This window comes from Epargyreus clarus, unplaced genomic scaffold (assembly GCF_041222505.1).
Source record: "Epargyreus clarus isolate Ecla_fem2 unplaced genomic scaffold, WU_Ecla_fem_2.2 ptg000032l, whole genome shotgun sequence".
Taxonomy (NCBI): Eukaryota; Metazoa; Arthropoda; class Insecta; order Lepidoptera; family Hesperiidae; genus Epargyreus; species Epargyreus clarus.
Genome location: NW_027332237.1, coordinates 10,906,318 through 10,924,612, shown reverse-complemented (window position 1 = coordinate 10,924,612; position 18,295 = coordinate 10,906,318). Strand labels below are relative to the sequence as shown.

Sequence of the window (18,295 nt, the reverse complement as noted above, 5' to 3'; positions counted from 1 at the left end):
TGGAATTCGAAATTTGATAGGTAGAACCAGCATGGTTCGACCGGGGAGGTACCACCTATTTCTAGCGTGAAGCAGTCCTTGCGTTTCGATGGAAGACTATGAATCCGCCTGACTTACATATAAAGCGACGAGTTTAGACCTCCCGAGTGATTATGCATTTATAATCCTGATTTTTAAAATAAGGTGTATGTTAAAAAAAGCGCCTAACACTGCTGTTATTAGGTGGAAATAGGTGTGGCGGTGGTGCCGCCGGAGTCGAACCACAAAGGGTTCTACCACCTTCTGTATCTATGAATGTATCGTAGGATGACGGCCACAAACGTGTTGCTTCCCTTAGGGACTAAGTTTAAAAACTTCTGTACCTGTTTTTCTATATGTGAACCCCAACAACAACAACAAACAGCTCAACAAAAACCTTTTCAAACCAACCTAGACGTCATAGAATACGAAATATAAGAAACCCTCAATTAATTGGCCTTTGTGCAAAAAAATGTGGAAAAAAACACCATTTTCCGGCAATTACAGTGGAGCGGTGTAAAGTGTTGCCACTTGCTTGCCTCGCCCTTACCATGTTAATAAGGTTTAAAGCAAGTTTTGTTCTGTACGCGTTCATTGCGCGCGCGGTGGGCCGCGAAATGAGCCGGCTCTAAGAAAACGGGTAATGTGTAAAGAATTTAATGCGGTTTCAGTTGCGACTATTATTTCTCGCTCGCAAGCCACGGACTAAGCTCGTTATTGTGGGTAACATTAGGTTGAGCACAAGGAAACTGAGGAGAGGTGTTGTTAAAAAAAATATTTTAACAACCCCTAATTACTTCCGATAATGACGTATGAGAGTTCATTCAAGTATTCAGTAGTTTTAATATAGAAATATAAATTTTGAAGGTGGTACCCTTTTTGGTTCGAATCCGACAGCACCACCGCCACACCTATTTCTATCTAATTCTAGCAGAAGTGTTAAGCATAAGGGAGACATTTTCCTCCAAGGCATTTCAGCTAAGTCCGCAGGGGTAGAGGTGCTTATTTAGGATTAATTACAAACGTCGTTTTGCGACATTAGCAGCAGGTGGACTACAGGCTCGTTTGCTAGTTTAATATTAAAAAAAAACTGCTATATACGGTTTTTTATAATAAATAATTTTCATCGTCTCCACGGCTTCCTCTGTTCCATCCCGCATAGTTTCTAAGAGCGTCGCGGCGGCTCACAGTAGCCTTCTAGCCTGAAAGCCGTTTGCTATTCCTGTAGCAGTTCTGCTCACTTCTCCGGTCAGGGAACTTAGTAATATGAAAGATATTTAATACTATTTAATTTAGCAGTGATAGCCTAATGGTTAAGAAACTCGGTATTTTGATCGAGGGATCCGACGTTCAAATCCCAGGCACGTACCTCTAATTCTTCAAAGTTATGTGCGTATTAGAAATTAATTATCACTTGCTTAAACGGTGAAGTTAAATATTGGAGACCTGCATACCTGAGAAGTCTTAACAAAAATGTCTTCAGAGATATATGAAGTCTACCAATTCACATTTGGTTCGTAGACAAACAGACAGACAGACGAGTGATCTTATAACGGTTCCGTTTTTTAGTTTTGATTTACGGAACTCTAAAAACACTAAAAATGATAATAACTCGGGTCGTATAAATAAAACTAATATTTTAACCATTCATTACTTATTTAGACTAACTTATATTTTCAACTTTAAGTTTACCGTAATTTTCAAAGAACCCCAACAGAGGCACCGTACAAAGGGTTCTAAGGTACAACCCAACATGAAAAGTGAAACAAAACATGCATTAATTTTAAAAAATAGGGCAGACAAATCCCTAAAAAATTACGAATAAATTTTCACCCTCAAAAGGGTTAACAGGGAGGTGAAAGGAAAAGGGCATTGTTTTAGCGTCTATGCCCTGAGGGGTTACTAATTAAAATTAAAACGGAAATAATTATACAATTAACATAAACTACTTGTTTATTACACGGTAAGTACTTGTGTTGTCGCATTATGAGAGGATAAGCGAGGAGCGATAAACTATGTAAACGATGTAAAGGACACTGTATGTACTATTTTGTTAAAAATTAAGGAACCACATATCGCTTTGGGGAGGACCTGTAGTGATAACTGTGTTTGTGTAAAATAAATATATAAAAATTATATAAATGTTATGGCAATAAGAAAAATATTTCATTAAAATATATTTTAATTTCCTCTTTCTGATTTACCAGTTAAACAGCAATGTCAAATAATGACGATAAAATCTCTGAGGTCACGTAATAACATCTTTTCCTGATGATGCTCTGTTTTTGAGCAGAATACGTGTTTTTGTTGGTATGTAAGATGGTGTATAATAGCCTAGTGGTTAAGAAACTCGGCCTCTCGATCGAAGAGTCCGAGGTTTAAATCCCAAGCACTTACCTCTGATTTTACAAAGTTATGTGCGCATTTGAAATTATCTATCACTTGCTTAAACGGTGAAGGAAAACATCTTGAGGAAATCTGCATACCTGAGAAATTTATATAAAAAAATCTCAGAGGTATGTGAAGTCTACCAATACGGCCAGCGCGGTGGACTATGACCTAAACTTCACTCTCAGAGGAGACCCGTTTCCAGCAGTGGAACAGTAATGAGTTGAGGGCTATACTCGCTTGTATCGTAGTGAGACAAGTACCCAAAGCACATGAGAAACGTCTACGCTTTTTTACAGTTTCCAACTCGTGAAAATTCTCCGCCTTAGTTAATTGCATCGCCGCCGTTCCATTCACTCAAATGTTTATAATTCGCCTTGCTACCACCAATTCATTCTGCTACATCAAAAGCTGGCTTGCTAATGCATTACCACATTCACAAGGTTGTACGTTAGTGCTAGTGATGTGCCTTCGTATCCAAGGTATGGTAAAGATCCGTTGCTGTTACATTTAGCAGATTTTTTTTGTAGAATTCTTAAACTATTATAGGATACGCATAAGATACTAGAAATGGCTAGGAGTGTATTATTATTTTCTTGAATTTAAATATCTTTAAAAATACATTAATGTTGGAAAAGATAGGTTTTAAGTTAGGGTAAGCTTACTAACTCTATTTTAAAATCAACTCAGTAATATTTGGGTAACTAAAATTATTAACATAATGTTTAAACTTTTACATCGTAAAAATGACATCGTAAAAACTTGACAAAAATTAAACATATGGTGGCACATTTTAAATTAATCAACGTTTTATTCTATTAAAAAATAGGTGAAGAGGAGTTGACTAATAAAATGAACTACAATAATTGAGCTCCTATTAAATCCAATAAAAAAGACCACGTAGACTTTACAACATTTTCTTGAACGTCAATAATCTAACACCAATTCGGAAGGACTTTCGTTATGGAGAAGATATAGAAAAAGCGGCGAAAGAAACTCCATAACAAACCAAATCCATATATCCTTTTGCGGATCAAAACAGTATGATCCGTAACCATATTCGTATACACAGATATTTTACCAACCCAGCACATCACTAGTAAGTACTGAACATGTTAGTCCTGTTTACTCAAAGATTTTGGGTCTGAAACGTTTCTCAAAATACGTTGCTTTTTGTGGTCTAACTTAAATTAAGAAGTCAGTGTGCTTGGTGCTTTATGCTATTCAGGCGAATGTACTTGTTGTTATAACAAGCACGCCACACGACTGTACCTGTGTACGCTTACATAGATTAGTAAAGATTACTCACTCCTAACAAGAAAATGTACCCAGTTTTGTGAATTGAAATAGTTGCGTAAAAATGTTTTTCCACGTCTCCGTGCTAAAATGTCCCTAAAATATTTGAAATAATTATTTATTTATTAAGTAAATTAATACGCAGTATTAGTAATTTACGAATAAATATGTTTATATGTATGTTCTCTAAAAATGTTTTTATTTGTCAAGAATTCAAAAAAAGAACTTACTAATATAAGCCGTTTGTGGCTTCATTCAATTTCAAGGCCGCGAAGTATCTTTACTAATCTATGCCTTACCATGAGTTTTTACGTTTTGACAAATATGACTGTTTTGGTATTTGTTTACGTATTTGCCCATACAATTCCCAATCAACGCCCCTAGCGGATTGTGTCAGAACTTGGAAATAGTATGGGCCAATACGTAAACAAATACCAAAACAGTCATATTTTTCAAAACGTAAAAACTCATGGTAAGGGTACTGTAAGCTTTGCCATGAGTTTTTACGTTTTGACAAATATGACTGTTTTGGTATTTGTTTACGTATTTGCCCATACAATTACTAATCAACTTGAGCACTTACTTATTGTTACGTTTACTCTGTCTACGGAACAGATTGAGTGAACGTTATGTAAAATTGTAGGATGTTTTGAAAACTCATGGTAAGGGTACACATGTATTTCGATTTGGATTCAGTACTTATTCAGTAGAACAGAAAAATCTTTATTGTTTTTTATCAGGCGACCATTTTAGTCCTCAAGAGAAACAACGCAGCTTTAGAAGCTTTAGGAGTTGGTTACATATTTCCATGGGGAGCCATGAGTGCATAGTATCAGTTACTATTTGAAAGTGGTAGAACCCTTCTTGGCTCTACTTTGTAGGCACCACTGTCACATTATTTCCGTCTAATAACAGCAGTATTAAGCGCGGATGTGTTCTGGTTTGAAGCGTAACAAGACATACTTATTCGAAGCATTTCAATTTATACTTCAGGAGTAGCGACGCCACTGTGCCTGACCTCAGGTAGATTAATCTTATCTGGGTTGATTATTGATGTCCACACGGCTGTAGCTCACCCAACTTAGTCCAGGGATAGCGGCCTATGTCTGACCAATCTCAGATAGACTAATCTAATCTGGGGTTGATTACAGATGCCCACATGCGATGCGGCAGAATTTTACCTGGTGGAGTGCTACTGGACTGCATGCTTCCATTTATTATTTATATAGATAATATAATTAAAATCAGTCTATTTCTTGAACAATGTTTGCTTTCCGCTCTATTACGATCTCGAAGTCGCTTATCCGTATTATTCTAAGAACTACTTAAGTATGGAAACAGTCAACCTACTCTGTAAGATTGTTTTATCTAGGAAGCTAAATGCGGTGAAATATCAAACATATGACTAACATCTAAATATATATCTAAATATATATAACTCAAAGGTGACTGACTGACATAGTGATCTATCAACGCATAGCCCAAACCACTGGACGGATCGGGCTGAAATTTAGCATGCAGGTAGATGTTATGGTGTAGGCATCCGCTAAGAAAGGATTTTGATCAATTCTACCCCCAAGGGGATAAAATAGGGGACGAAAATATTACTTCGTAACGCAAGCGAAGCCGCAGGCAAAAGCTCGTATGATATAAAAACAGAAATCATATGACTAGGCGTCTGGTAGAATCTGTTCTATATTGAGCTGGTTACAGATGTCCGTATAGCAGTGACCACTTACCATCAGGTGGACATCAAGTTGACAGCATGCTTTGTAACTTCAATCTTATTTTTATTCGTTAGAAAGAAAGAAAGACGAAAGAAAATAATTTATTCGGCAAAAAATATACAATACAACGCAGATAGAAAATTGCATACAAAAAAAAATCTAACTGAAAAGGTCCCCACTCAGCTTTAATGTTTCAGGTAAGCTTAGTCACCTGAAACGCTGGTATCCTGTGGAGCCTGTAGAACACTGTGTGCGCAAGTGATACGTGTATGCGTATGTGTGTGTGTATGTGTGTGTGTGTGTGTGTGTGTGTGTGTGTGTGTGTGTGTGTGTGTGTCTTGAAAACTATCATTAATATTTTCTTCATTATTTGTAATAGTTTCAGGACGTAAGCCCGTAAGACCATTTACCTGCCTCAATAATCCACATCTTTGACTAAAATTACGTTTACTGCTCACATTCATATTACCCACAGAGTTAAGTATCAATAGGAATGACAACGCATTCGTTAAACATTCTCCATAGAGTAAGTGTAAGATGTGACAATATTCGTTTAACAGCGCTATAACTGGCGCTACATTCCGCACATTGACGTCGCCCGCGCTTATTACTCTACGCTTTATGGTACAAGTCATAAGAGAGAGCGATTTACATAACGAGCGAGGGGCTCTTCAAAACAGGTGCAAAAAGAGCTCTTCTTCCAAGCCGGCGATGCATTGGCGACTCCTCTGATGTTGCAAATGCCCATAGGCGGCGTTGACTACTTTCCATTAGGTAGCACGTCTGCTTAATCGTTAGTTTAAACAATAAAATAAAAAATACTTTGGTGACTAAATCAGAAAACCTGTAGTTTTTTTTTATTTCGGTAAAACAGTAACTAAACGTATTGTGATTTAATTGTATGTAGCACATACCTAATTACTTAATTTCACTTCGGAGCCGTCACTACTACACCTTTTTCTGCCTAACAGCGTATTTAACTCTGTTCCGCTTTGAATGATGTGGTAAGTGAGACATACTTATCTGAGTTTCCAATTTAGATCTCAGGGATAGCAAGCCTTCTGTGGTCGATCTCAGGCCTCTTATCTGGGGTTGATTACAGTTATTCATGGGCGGCAGTAACTTACCATCAGGTGGACTGCACGTTCTTTTGTTATTTTAAATATAAATAATATAGACATCCGTTTTCTAACCGACTTCAAAAAGGAGTTTCTGTAATCGACCGCTCTTTATGTAGTCGTATGTAAGCTTAGAATATTTCAATGCCCGCTCCCCGCTACATCGTCTCCCTTGTACAGCGCTCCCCGCAAGTCACTCCGAGGTTGTACACGGTGTATATGAGGCGGATGCCATCACGCGTCGCCCATATCGCCGCTACAGTATTGCTATACAATACTATGAAATTCCAACTGCCCCTTCGCTCGCTTCATTTCTTTTTATGATGGCCGCTTATTGCTTTTGCTAACGTATGACTTTGTATGGATGTAAATTTTAATTAGGTACTATGTAAGTTCCTTCTATTAAATTTGTAATGCAATATTGAATTTGGAAAATATTATTAAAATCTGTATCTAAAAAATACAGGTCTATGATTACAATGTTTCAAAGTAATAACTGGTTTAATTATGAAAGCAACTTATTTCTGCTTTGTATGAGTAACAGCAGTGTAATACTGCTGTGTTTTGATTTGAAGGGAAACTTTAGGGACATGCTTTCATGAGAATGATGATAATCCCGGACGGGATTCAAATCTCAGACAATCCTATAGTTGTTAGAGTTATGTCTGGTTAATACTCGTAGATTAATTATCATATTCTTCAAGGTCGAACAAAACGTTGAAAACCAACAACCTGTAGCATTACCATGAGTTGGCATAGAAACGCCACTATAGAAATGGTAAATAGAAAACTATTGTCATTTTGCTAGTGAATAACATAACCACTATCGTTACGGTATTTCTTGACAACGTCTGTCAAATTAATGACTCATGGGACCGAATTTGTATGGCAATAGATCATAATGACATTCGCTAGCGATTTGATTTCGATAGGTTTTTTACGTATCGAGTTACGTCACTACGGATTTTAGTTCTACGAGTAACCACCAGAGGCGCTGTACAATTTTTCATACATTTATTTTACGCAGTCGCTAGCGAGTAATACTTTTGTAAACTCATGGTAGTCCTACTGGCCAGGGCAGTAGACTATAGTCTAAAGCAATGTTCCGCAAACTTTTTGTGTTTAAGGTACATCTAGGAAAACTGAAATTTTTGGAGGTACACCATAAATTACAAATTAGTTTTTAAGTAATATTAATTAACATTTATTGAAAGCAAAGAATTAGATGAACGAAACAAAACGCCTCGCTCGCGTGATTTGTGTAGGTATTTTACTTACCTACCCTTACTTACTAAAATCCTTATCCTTATCCTTATCCATACCTTACTAGTATTAAAAATCCGAAAGTAACTGTCTGTTTGTCTGTTTGTCTCTTCTTCACGCCTAAACCACTGAACCGATTTTAATGAAATTTTATACAAAGATAGTCTGAGATCCGAGAAAGGACATAGGATAATTTTTATCCTGGAAATGCCACGGGAAGTAGGGATGGCGATCTAAGATCGATTAATCGGAGAATCGATCTTTTGGACCAAAAAGTCGATTATTTTAAACGATATTAGTAAGGATTGAATCGTAAACTATGCATTTGATCAAGTGTTGACTTTAGAAGTTGTTGTCCATGTGTCCACGAAGGTTGCAGAGTTGGTACGACCAATTTTCGCCAAGGTACGAATTTTCAGTTTTATGTATGTTAGTATGTCATATTATTTTCTTTTAAACGCGGGCGAAGCTGCGGGCAATAACTAGTAATTTTATAAGATAACCTTGTTTTTCCGCAGCACACCAACTAATAGTCACGGTACACCAGTGTGCCGGGGTACACACTTTGCGGAACACTGGTCTCAATCCCTCTCTCTTAGAGCTGAGACCCATGCCTTTTTTTTTGTTTACGAGGGGGAAACCTTCAAAAGGTACCCTATGCCGTGGGAGCGACACGGGGTTATGGGGGATTCTTACCGCACTAAACCCCCCCCCCGGTGGCCGTCCTCGGCGCTGCGTAGAGGACTCCGGCATCTCCAAAGGAACGCAACCGGAGTCCTCTTAGTGCGTTGCCCCATCGGGCTCTGCCCATGTGAGCTTGACGCTCGCCACACCCATGCCTAGAATTTGGATAATATTCTAAGCATCATAACTCCATGAGATGAAAAACTCTTCCAGCAATAACTTAATACGTAAAAATTGTAATACGTATCGCATATAAAACTTGAAACGCTACAAAGAACTTTAATAAAGAGCGAAATACCATTGATATTCGCGTATACTCCAGTATTTGGACCGGTCAGCCATAATTGATTGGGGGTTAATTATTGTGGAGGGTTAGTTGTAATGTTTGGTTGGTTGATTGCTTCACTAATTGGTTAGCGGTGTGGATTGTGGATTTTGATTTCAATATCATTTCGGAAGGCTTAAGCTTTGATGTTTATTGAGTTCTATCGGTATGGTTGTGGCTTTTAGACCTGATAGGTCTGAGTTTGAATCCAATATTTGTAATTTTTATCCGGCTGCGAAAGACAATGTTTTTAGGGTTCCGTGTCCAATGAGTAAAAACGGATCTATTACTAAGCTGTCTTACCGTATGTCACAGGGCTCTAACTCTTAAACTGTAATAGATAGACACTTGAAAACTAAAGGCTTTTGTCATCAAGCCCACGCCAAATTTTAGTCTTTTTTGGAATCAATCATGATAGGGATAATTTCTCTGAGCACTAAGTTGGAAGGAAGGAGTACTATAGTTGTGCTTTCCTGTACATTAAGTTGGAACACTTACCTTACCACACCCTTCAAACCAGAACACAGCAGCGCTACATTGCTAGTATAAAGCAGAAATATGTCTGGTGGTCCTGTATAGTCTAACTACAATGGTACTTTTTAATTCGATCACATTATAATCGTTTAAGCGAATATTTTCGCGTAAACAGCGATTAGATCACAAAGCGCTTTTTCCGCTCCATTACTTTTTACCATCGGATTCAAATATCGGATCTAAAAAACGATTAAATCTTTAAGTATGTTTTTTATTGGTGTGATTCATCTTTGTTTGAATTTTAAGCGAATTGTTACGAATAATAAACAGAGTTTTGCTTAGTCCTTTAATAGTTTTCTTTCGCTAGATACTTTCTTTGCTGGTTACTTCCGCTGACAAGTGGGAGAGAAGGTAAATTACTAAAATTCTACTTCTTTACGTGGGTAATTCTTAAACTACCCTCTAATTCCTATACCTATTTCTACCTAATAACAGCAGTGTTAGGCGCTGCTGTGTTCCGGTTTGAAGGGTGTGGTAAGGGAGACAGACTTTTCCGAGGCGTTCCAGCTTAGTCCTCAGGGGTAGCGGCGCATGTGTGGCCGACCTCAGGTAGGAATATCTAATCCTATCTGGGGTTGTCCATGGGCGGCAGTAGCCACTTACCATCAGGTGGACTGCATGCTCGTCTGCTACTCTTATATTATAAAAAAAAAAGTCTATAAAACGCTAACACGGAATTTAACTGGGTAGGTAAAATACTTGTGACCTTAATATGGCATACTTTCTGAACTACTTACAATTTACTTACATAATTAGATATTATGGATATGATATTAACACCGATAAAATAACTTAGCAATTTTTAACAAAAACGCTACGAAAACGATCAAAAGTAAACCAACCCTTTACAAACCTTCAATCCGAGTAGTTAAGCACGAGGTATCTTACAGCAAATATTTTGATCTTTTCCCTTCAAGTATCGCATCCGAGCTCAAGCACTTGGCGACTAACTCTTCCATCCCTTTCACTCACCAGCCGTTAGTATATCTGCGTCCCTCTCGAATGCGACCATTCATTTCAAGTGGCACTTACGATGTATGTTTAACCTGCTCCCTCTTAGGGTTAGAGGATCTTCCATCTCATCTCTTAGCGTGGGATGCAACCAGTTTCATTGTAGAAAATAGTCGTTAAAGGTAGCTCAATGGGACTCGAGGGCGAGGATCGCTTTTGATAAAGTTTTGCATATTTTCTGAATTATTTAGCGGTCAATTCACTTGGATATATTCCGGCTCTCGATTCGTCCTGTATTACCACTAATTAATGCAAAATCAAGTTGCAGTAAACCACAGAAATCGATTTACGTTTCACAAGCGATTCCGATTGAATTGAATTCGATTTTTTTATTAAATTGTAAACGAATCTGAAAAATAAATGCGATTCGATAACTACTTAATTAAACAAAATAAAACGTTGTGTGCTTCAAAATAATTTGCAAATTGGCTCGAAATATTCGCTTTTGGTTTAAGTATGATGGTAATGCACCTATTTCTGCTTTATATACTAGAATGATGCAGCAGTTCAACGCAAAGCTCCACCGTAGTCTTGAATATACCCAATTTAGTTCTCTGTACCCTTACCATGAGTTCTTACGTTTTGATAAATAAGACTGTTTAGGTATTTGTTTACGTATTTGCTCATACAAATTCCAATCAGCGCCCATAGCGGATTGTATCAGAACTATAGTGTCAGTAACGTAACATTAAATGTCTAAATTGAGAAAATGGCGCTTTATGTTTTGTCTCTCTTTTTTGCGAACTTGCAAGTGTGAACATGTGAGGCAGGCAAAAATACTTGAGCACATATTGTTACGTTTTCTCAGTCTACTGAAGCAAACGGGACAGAATAATGGATTGAGTAAACGTGACGTAAAATTGTGGGATGTTTTGAAAACTCATGGTAAGGGTACAAAAGTATGGAAGCAACTACTATCTTCAGGTGGAGTCATATTCCATGGAATTTACTTATGCAGTCATGGACTCTCACCCTAATATCAGTGGATTTCTCGTTGACTACATTTAAATACCTTAAACTAAAAAGATAGACATAACCTAACCATAACTAACCTTAGAACATCATAAATTCTGCTGTTTTGAGATTTTTTTTTTCATCGACCCAGTACTCTCCCACTGCTGGGCACGGGAGAGTTGCTGGGCACGGGGCTCAGCATGAAAAGAATTAGGCCATAGTCGACCGCACTGGCCAAGTATTGGTAGACTTCAACACATACCTTTGAAAACTTAGATTTCTCAGGTATGTAGGTTTCCTCACGATACTCTACACGAACCTGTACGGTTTTAAGCAAGTGATGATTAATATCTAATCGTGATACTTCTAATAATAATATTACGTGTATATGTTATAGGCAAACTCCGAAGCTCCGGCGCTCCTAGGTTGGACTGGTCAATCCTCAGGTCAGACTGAATGACTTAGTCAAAGCCCAAACAAATGTAAATTTTCGGCCTTTGACTAAACAATTTTCGTCAAACCTGGGAGAGACTAATTTGGTCAGGCAAACGTCAAAACACAATTTTATTAAATCGGGGTTTGACGAGTCAAACTCCGATATAGGTATGAAGTGTCTTATCTTCGTATATTTGGAAGCATTTTATCATTTAAGCAGCTTTCAAGTCTTAAGAACCGCTTAACTCTGCCAGTTCTGACACCTGATTGGTCAGCTTACGCTAACCTAACCTAACCACAATTACACGCCCGCACGCTCAATGAACGAACATGAAATGACAAAACAATCGGTCGGAACACCGCGAGAGACATTATGAACCTGTTCAGATCAACGTTTGACCGAGTTTCGCAGTCGCTTCTAGGATTGACTAGGCCAAAACCGAAACAGAATAATTTACTTTCGACGTTTGACTGAAAAGTTAGGAGCTCCTGGGTTTGACTAAAAATACTTCAGGCAAAGGGCGAAATTGAAATGTATTTCGGGGATTGCCTGATGGCTTTGGCCAAACCTAGGATAAACCAGTCCTTCCGCGAAGAGACTGTGTATCGGACTTTGACTATAACATATACATAATAAAGATAGACTTAGAATTTTTTAACTTACGAATCTGTCGAGAAATATTAAAAACCTTGTATGAAAAACTGGTGCAGATTTAATTCAGTCATAATAAGTTTACTTTCGCCTCCAATTTTGGCAATTTTTTTTTCTCCAAACATTATTCAAGGATAATAGACCTCAAAATGTATACATAAATATATTGCAATGTAAAAGATATCCCGAGTTATCAATGAAAAAGAATTGAAAAGAAAACACTCAAGGATCCGACAACGGAATGTATTGAATTACTGAGTTCATAATAATGAGCTCTTCGCTTTAACAACTTGGCAAAAAATCTCATTGAATCCAACTGACCAGTAATAAAAAACTCAATTGAGATCCTTCTTCAACATCTTCTAACGTTTACCATTCAAAAATCACCTTTATATTGTCAATACTACGATACATAATATCAGTATCATTTGAACCTTTTGCGGATGTACATTTAATTGAAAAAGGTCTGGATACGTTGTGGATAGGGTTGGTTTTAGTTTGTAAGGGTCTGTCTATTTGTTGAAGGGCACTCCAGTGCACTCGTATTTCGGTGAGGTTAATGGTTTAGTAATCGACGACGCCGAGGGGCGAGCTGTGTTTGATATGTTTGGTGTTAGATAATAGCGGCTAGATGAGACATTAGTATCTATATAAATTAAATAGCAGCTGATTGAAGGTGGTAAACCTCTTGCTGGAGACGACACCACAGCACCGTTATGAAATGCGTTAGAAATAACGCATTCTAACGCATTCTACACTCACTGCCCCACATTAGGATTCCCTGTGTAGTGGGTGCCATGGACACACATAGACAAACACGCAAAACACCCAGACCCAGAAACAGAAATCTAAATTCATCATTTAGATGTCTGTCTGGCCGGGGATCGAACCCAGGACCCTCTGCACGTCAGACCGGTATGGTGACCGCTCCGCCACGCGGGTCGGCAATTTCTGTTCAATAACAACGTTGTCAAATGCCATGTCCCGGTTTAAAAGATATTAAGGGAGATTTACTTATCCGAGGCCTTCCAAGTTACTCCTCAGGTTAAGTAAATCTGTAAACTGATAAGATCAGAAGTCTAATCTTATCTGGGCTTGATTACACATGTCCATGGGCGTCAGCAGCCTTACAGCAGGTCGACTACATACTAGTTTCCTTCAAAATGACTTAAAATGATTCTTTAAATGACACCTCAAATATAGGAAAGTAGTATTTTATGTATAGATATTTCCTACAAAATCTTATTTCGAAATTAATACGGTTTTCTAGCAATTCTATGAATTACCGTAGAAGCGCTACGAAAAGTGCTACAAAATATCTGCTATAAATATCTACTGTGAATTGTCGTAATCTCGCGGCATTATCCTATCTTAATACAGACATTATTATAAAATTGTAGCTTCATTTAAAAAAAAAACACTTTTTTATCAATTATAATTCTACAGTTACAAGAAATTGAAAAATACTTTGTTGTTCTTGATGTAGAATACACAATGTTTCTGTTATTGTTTTATAAGATTATAATTTAAAAAAATATCTACGTTTAGATCACAATGATTCATCATCCTCATCATCAACCCATTACTGTCTACTACTGGGCATGGTTCTCAGAATCAGATAAATTAGGCCTTAGTCCACCACGCACGCCAAGTGCGAATTGGTAGACACATACCTTTAAAATATTTTTTAACGATTTCTCAGGTGTTCAAATTTCTTCACGATGTTTTTCTTCACCGTTGAAGCAAGTAATAATTAATTTGTAATACACTTCGATACACATAAGCTTGAAAAATCAGAGGTGCATGCCTGCGATTTGAAACTCAGACCCCTCAATCAAGAAGCCGAGTTTCTTAACCACTAGGCTATCACTGCAACAATGATTGCTTCAGTCAAACTCCGCTCAAAACACACCAACAGGTACGCTCAAACCTCTACTCCTGCCAAAGCCACTTCCATAGGCACTATTGTCACAATTTTTTCCCTTTTTTCGCGTGTAACTGATACACAGCGTCGATTTGATTTGTGCGTAAGGCGATACCACGTCTTGCACGGCTTCTTAAGTTTTTATTAAATTTTCACTTGCCTTGAGTTTTTCTTTTTGATTTCTATTTTGATTAAACTGGGATCAGCTTGCTACATGTGGAGGGTGGGGGAGATCGGTGTAAACATGTTTATGTATCGCTCCTTTTTATATTGTGCTAAATAAGGATGTTTTTTATACTCATAGATTAGTAAAGATACTTCGCCGCCTTGAAATTGAATGAAGCTGTAAAAGGCTGATTTGTCAGTTATTTTTTTGAATTCTTGACAAATAAAATACATTTTTAGGGAATATTTACGAATAAATAACTAATACTGCGTAATTTACATAGTAAATAAATAATATTTCTAATATTTTACGGACATTTTATCACGGAGACGGGGAAAACTTTTTTACGCAACTATTTCAATTCTCAATACTGGTGTCATTTTCTTATTAGGATTGAGTAATCTTTACTAATCTATGTGTAAACCTGACTGCATTCGAACATTTGACAATTTGAATTAGTCCTTCGGTTAATGTATTGGTTAGTGGTCTATTGTTATGTGAAAGGAAATATATTCTATACTATCATCCTTAAGAACCCATTACTGTCCCACTGCTGCGCAGGGGTCTCATCTCAGAATGCAAAGGATTAGGTTATAGTCCACTGCGCTGGCCAAGTACAAATTGGTTAACATCACATAACTAATTTTAATTTTTTTAACCTTTATTTCATTTGATTGATTGATTTAGATTTCATTTGAGATCAGATATTGGCCTCAGATAAAACTAGAGTTGGTTATAGAAATCCACGAGTATCAATGACTCAATGAGGAGCACTGCATGGTCATTTACCTACTGTTTTATTCTTAGAAAAAATATTTTTTATTTGTTCTATTCTTAGCAAAAACATTAGGATTTTTTTTATGTTACAATACATTACATTCACATGGATTATTCAAATTTAATTAAACAACTGGTTTTTAATTTTAGAATTATTTGTCTTTTCAAAGTGACTATTTTCCTAACATTATTTGCTCTCTATTTAAGCTTGTTAGTAAACTACGAAGGGGTGAGTTCGAGGGGTCGTAACAATATCAACCCCTGTAGGTGCCCGCTGCACGGCTCCGTCCAGATCAGTTTAGTATTATCTGTCGAGATCAAAACAAAACCATGTTCAGTTATCTATATAGAAAATTGAAGTGTCTGCTTGTAAAAACAGAATAACAGCCATTACTAAGTGCATGACACTTTAAACGTACTTATAAAAATGTAATTATTAAAATTTATATCTTTCTGGTTGTCCATTGATAGGTTGATTATTAAAAACCGGTGTTTAAGGAATTTTTAAATTATTAGAATCTTTGCTGTGACTTTTGGTGACCGCGGACGTGATTTTTTACGAACATGTCATTATTAATTTTGAAAATTATCCAACACGAGCTTTATAATATTAATAACTAAGAAGATTTATACAAACTTTCATCCCCTATTTATCCCCTTGGGGTAGAATTGATCAAAATCCTTTCATAGCGGATGCCTACGTCATAACATCTACCTGCATGCCAAATTTCAGCCCGATCCGTCCAGTGGTTTGAGCTGTTCGTTGATAGATCACTATGTCAGTCAGTCACCTTTGAGTTATATATATTTAGATTTATTTATGAACCACACAACGTCGATATTTTAATTATTTCCACTTATATTTATAAATAAGTCAATAAAAGCGTAAGTACAGGCACTAAAATTATTTTAATTATGACAAAAAATTATTCATACACAATAAACAAATTCTGTAATCATCAATCGTCGCTGCAGACATGACTACAGTATTTATTTCATTTACTGTAAGTTGTAGTAGTATTTAAATGACAGTACTCGTATCTTAAGTAAATAAAACATTTGTCAATAAATACAATACAATTTTAATACAGTACAATCGAGTACAGTATTTATTCTGAGACAAATTCAATAATAACAAATGACAATACATTAACGACAACAGTATTTATCCGCATTTTTATTTATTTTCGATGACAGTGAATACAAGTACAGTCGAGTACAGTATTCGTTTTAATATTTATTAGTTGGGCAACAATACGTGGATATACGCGTACAATATATTTATTGGATGTTCGCGCACACAATGGCTGTATTCACCGCCGTATATTAAATACACTCGCGTAATTTAATTTAGTGCAACTCTGTTACGCAGGGCTGGCTCTTTTTAAATTTTAAAATTAATTTTTAAAATGTTTTAAAAAGTTAGGATGGTTTTAAATTATTTATAAATTTTACATTCTATTAATGATTATTATTAATTAATAACTGCGTTTGAATGATTTCTTCATGGTAAAATAATAGAATCTACAACCACAACATTATAATTTAAAAAGCATAACATGTTAAAAAATCCCGTTAGCAATAATCACTCTCCCATCACATCCATTTCACGGATTTTTTCTACATTAAAATTACCTATTATTAATATATCCAAGATCCCTTTAAACGATATGAAATATGAAACACATAAAAGAAAGTTACTAGAAAACTTTCACAATTTGGTACCATATTATTTTTAACACGCGTTTTTATAAACATATTGCTGCAAATGAAATAATAAGAATAAGGAACACCGCCAGCGCACTTATTAACAAATTACCAAAAATTCCGATACAATTTTAAAATAAAACAGACAATAGGCTATTACGTGCCAACCACACACAGCAATAAATAAGGGATATCAAATAAAATTTGATTAATAGCAACCCTGTCGTAAGCCGTATGATTGCAATGCAATAGAATACTAATTCCTCAATCGAATGTACAGCCCCGAACGAAACGCCAAACGCGAAACCAAGCTCTAGCGTTAAAACGCAAAGTTTGAAATCGCATAACGGCTTTAATAATAGGCGTCGTAAACAATTGCGTTTATTGTTACCACCCGCCGTTTCAAAGTTTGTCGGTTCGAAAATTCTATTTTAATAGTGTATTTTGAACTTTGGTGCTTCAAGCTAGGGCAGTGCTTGGTGAATAGGTGTTGTGAACAATTGGCACGGCGCTCGGGGTGGTATTGTCAGTATTGCTAATCACTTGGGTCGGGGGTTAATTCGGAAATATTCGGGCCTTTATTAAATTCGCCCCCGCGTTTCAGTGACTTTTAATAGGTTTGATTTGAAATCGAATCGCGAATTACTTTTGTTATATTGTTCGGCGGGTATCGTAATTATTTCGATTATTAATTTTTATTTTTTCTGCCTGTTACGAAAATAATTTATGGTTTCTAAATATGAAGTTATTATATGATAATATAAATGGTTTCAAATATAATTAATTACAATGAATAAAAAAAAACAAAAACAAATAAATATGACTTCACGTAGAACCTGTATCCTTAGTTTTCCTGTCCCTGTAGAGTTTTTACGTTTAGACAAATATGACTGTTTTGGTATTTGTTTACGTATTTGCCCATACAAATTCCAATCAGCGCCCCTAGCGGATTGTATCAGAAGTATAGTGTCGTAATATTAAATGTCTAAATTGACAAAATGGCGCTTTATGTTTTGTCTCTCTTTTTTGCGAACATGTGAGGGAGAAAAAAAGTTCATCGTCACTTGAGCACTTACTTATTGTTACGTTTACTCAGTCTACTGAAGCAAACCGAACAGAATAATGGATTGAGTAAACGTAACGTAAAATTTTGGGATGTGAAAACTCATGGTAAGGGTGGACTTCATGGTCGTATGCTACTTCTATAAAAAAACTACATAAAACTAAATTAAACAAACCCACTAAGTTTTGAGACCCCAATTAGTTAACAGACTAAATTCAACCGGCTATACGTTTCAAAAAAGGTAAACAAAAAT

At 36.4% G+C, this 18,295-nt stretch overlaps 1 protein-coding gene across 1 annotated transcript in view; it reads left to right on the top strand.

The window, feature by feature from the left end:
- dmrt99B (doublesex-Mab related 99B) overlaps positions 1-18,295 on the top strand; it is a 40,945-nt gene that overhangs the window by 8,430 nt on the left and 14,220 nt on the right. The gene's annotated exons all lie outside the window — the stretch shown is intronic.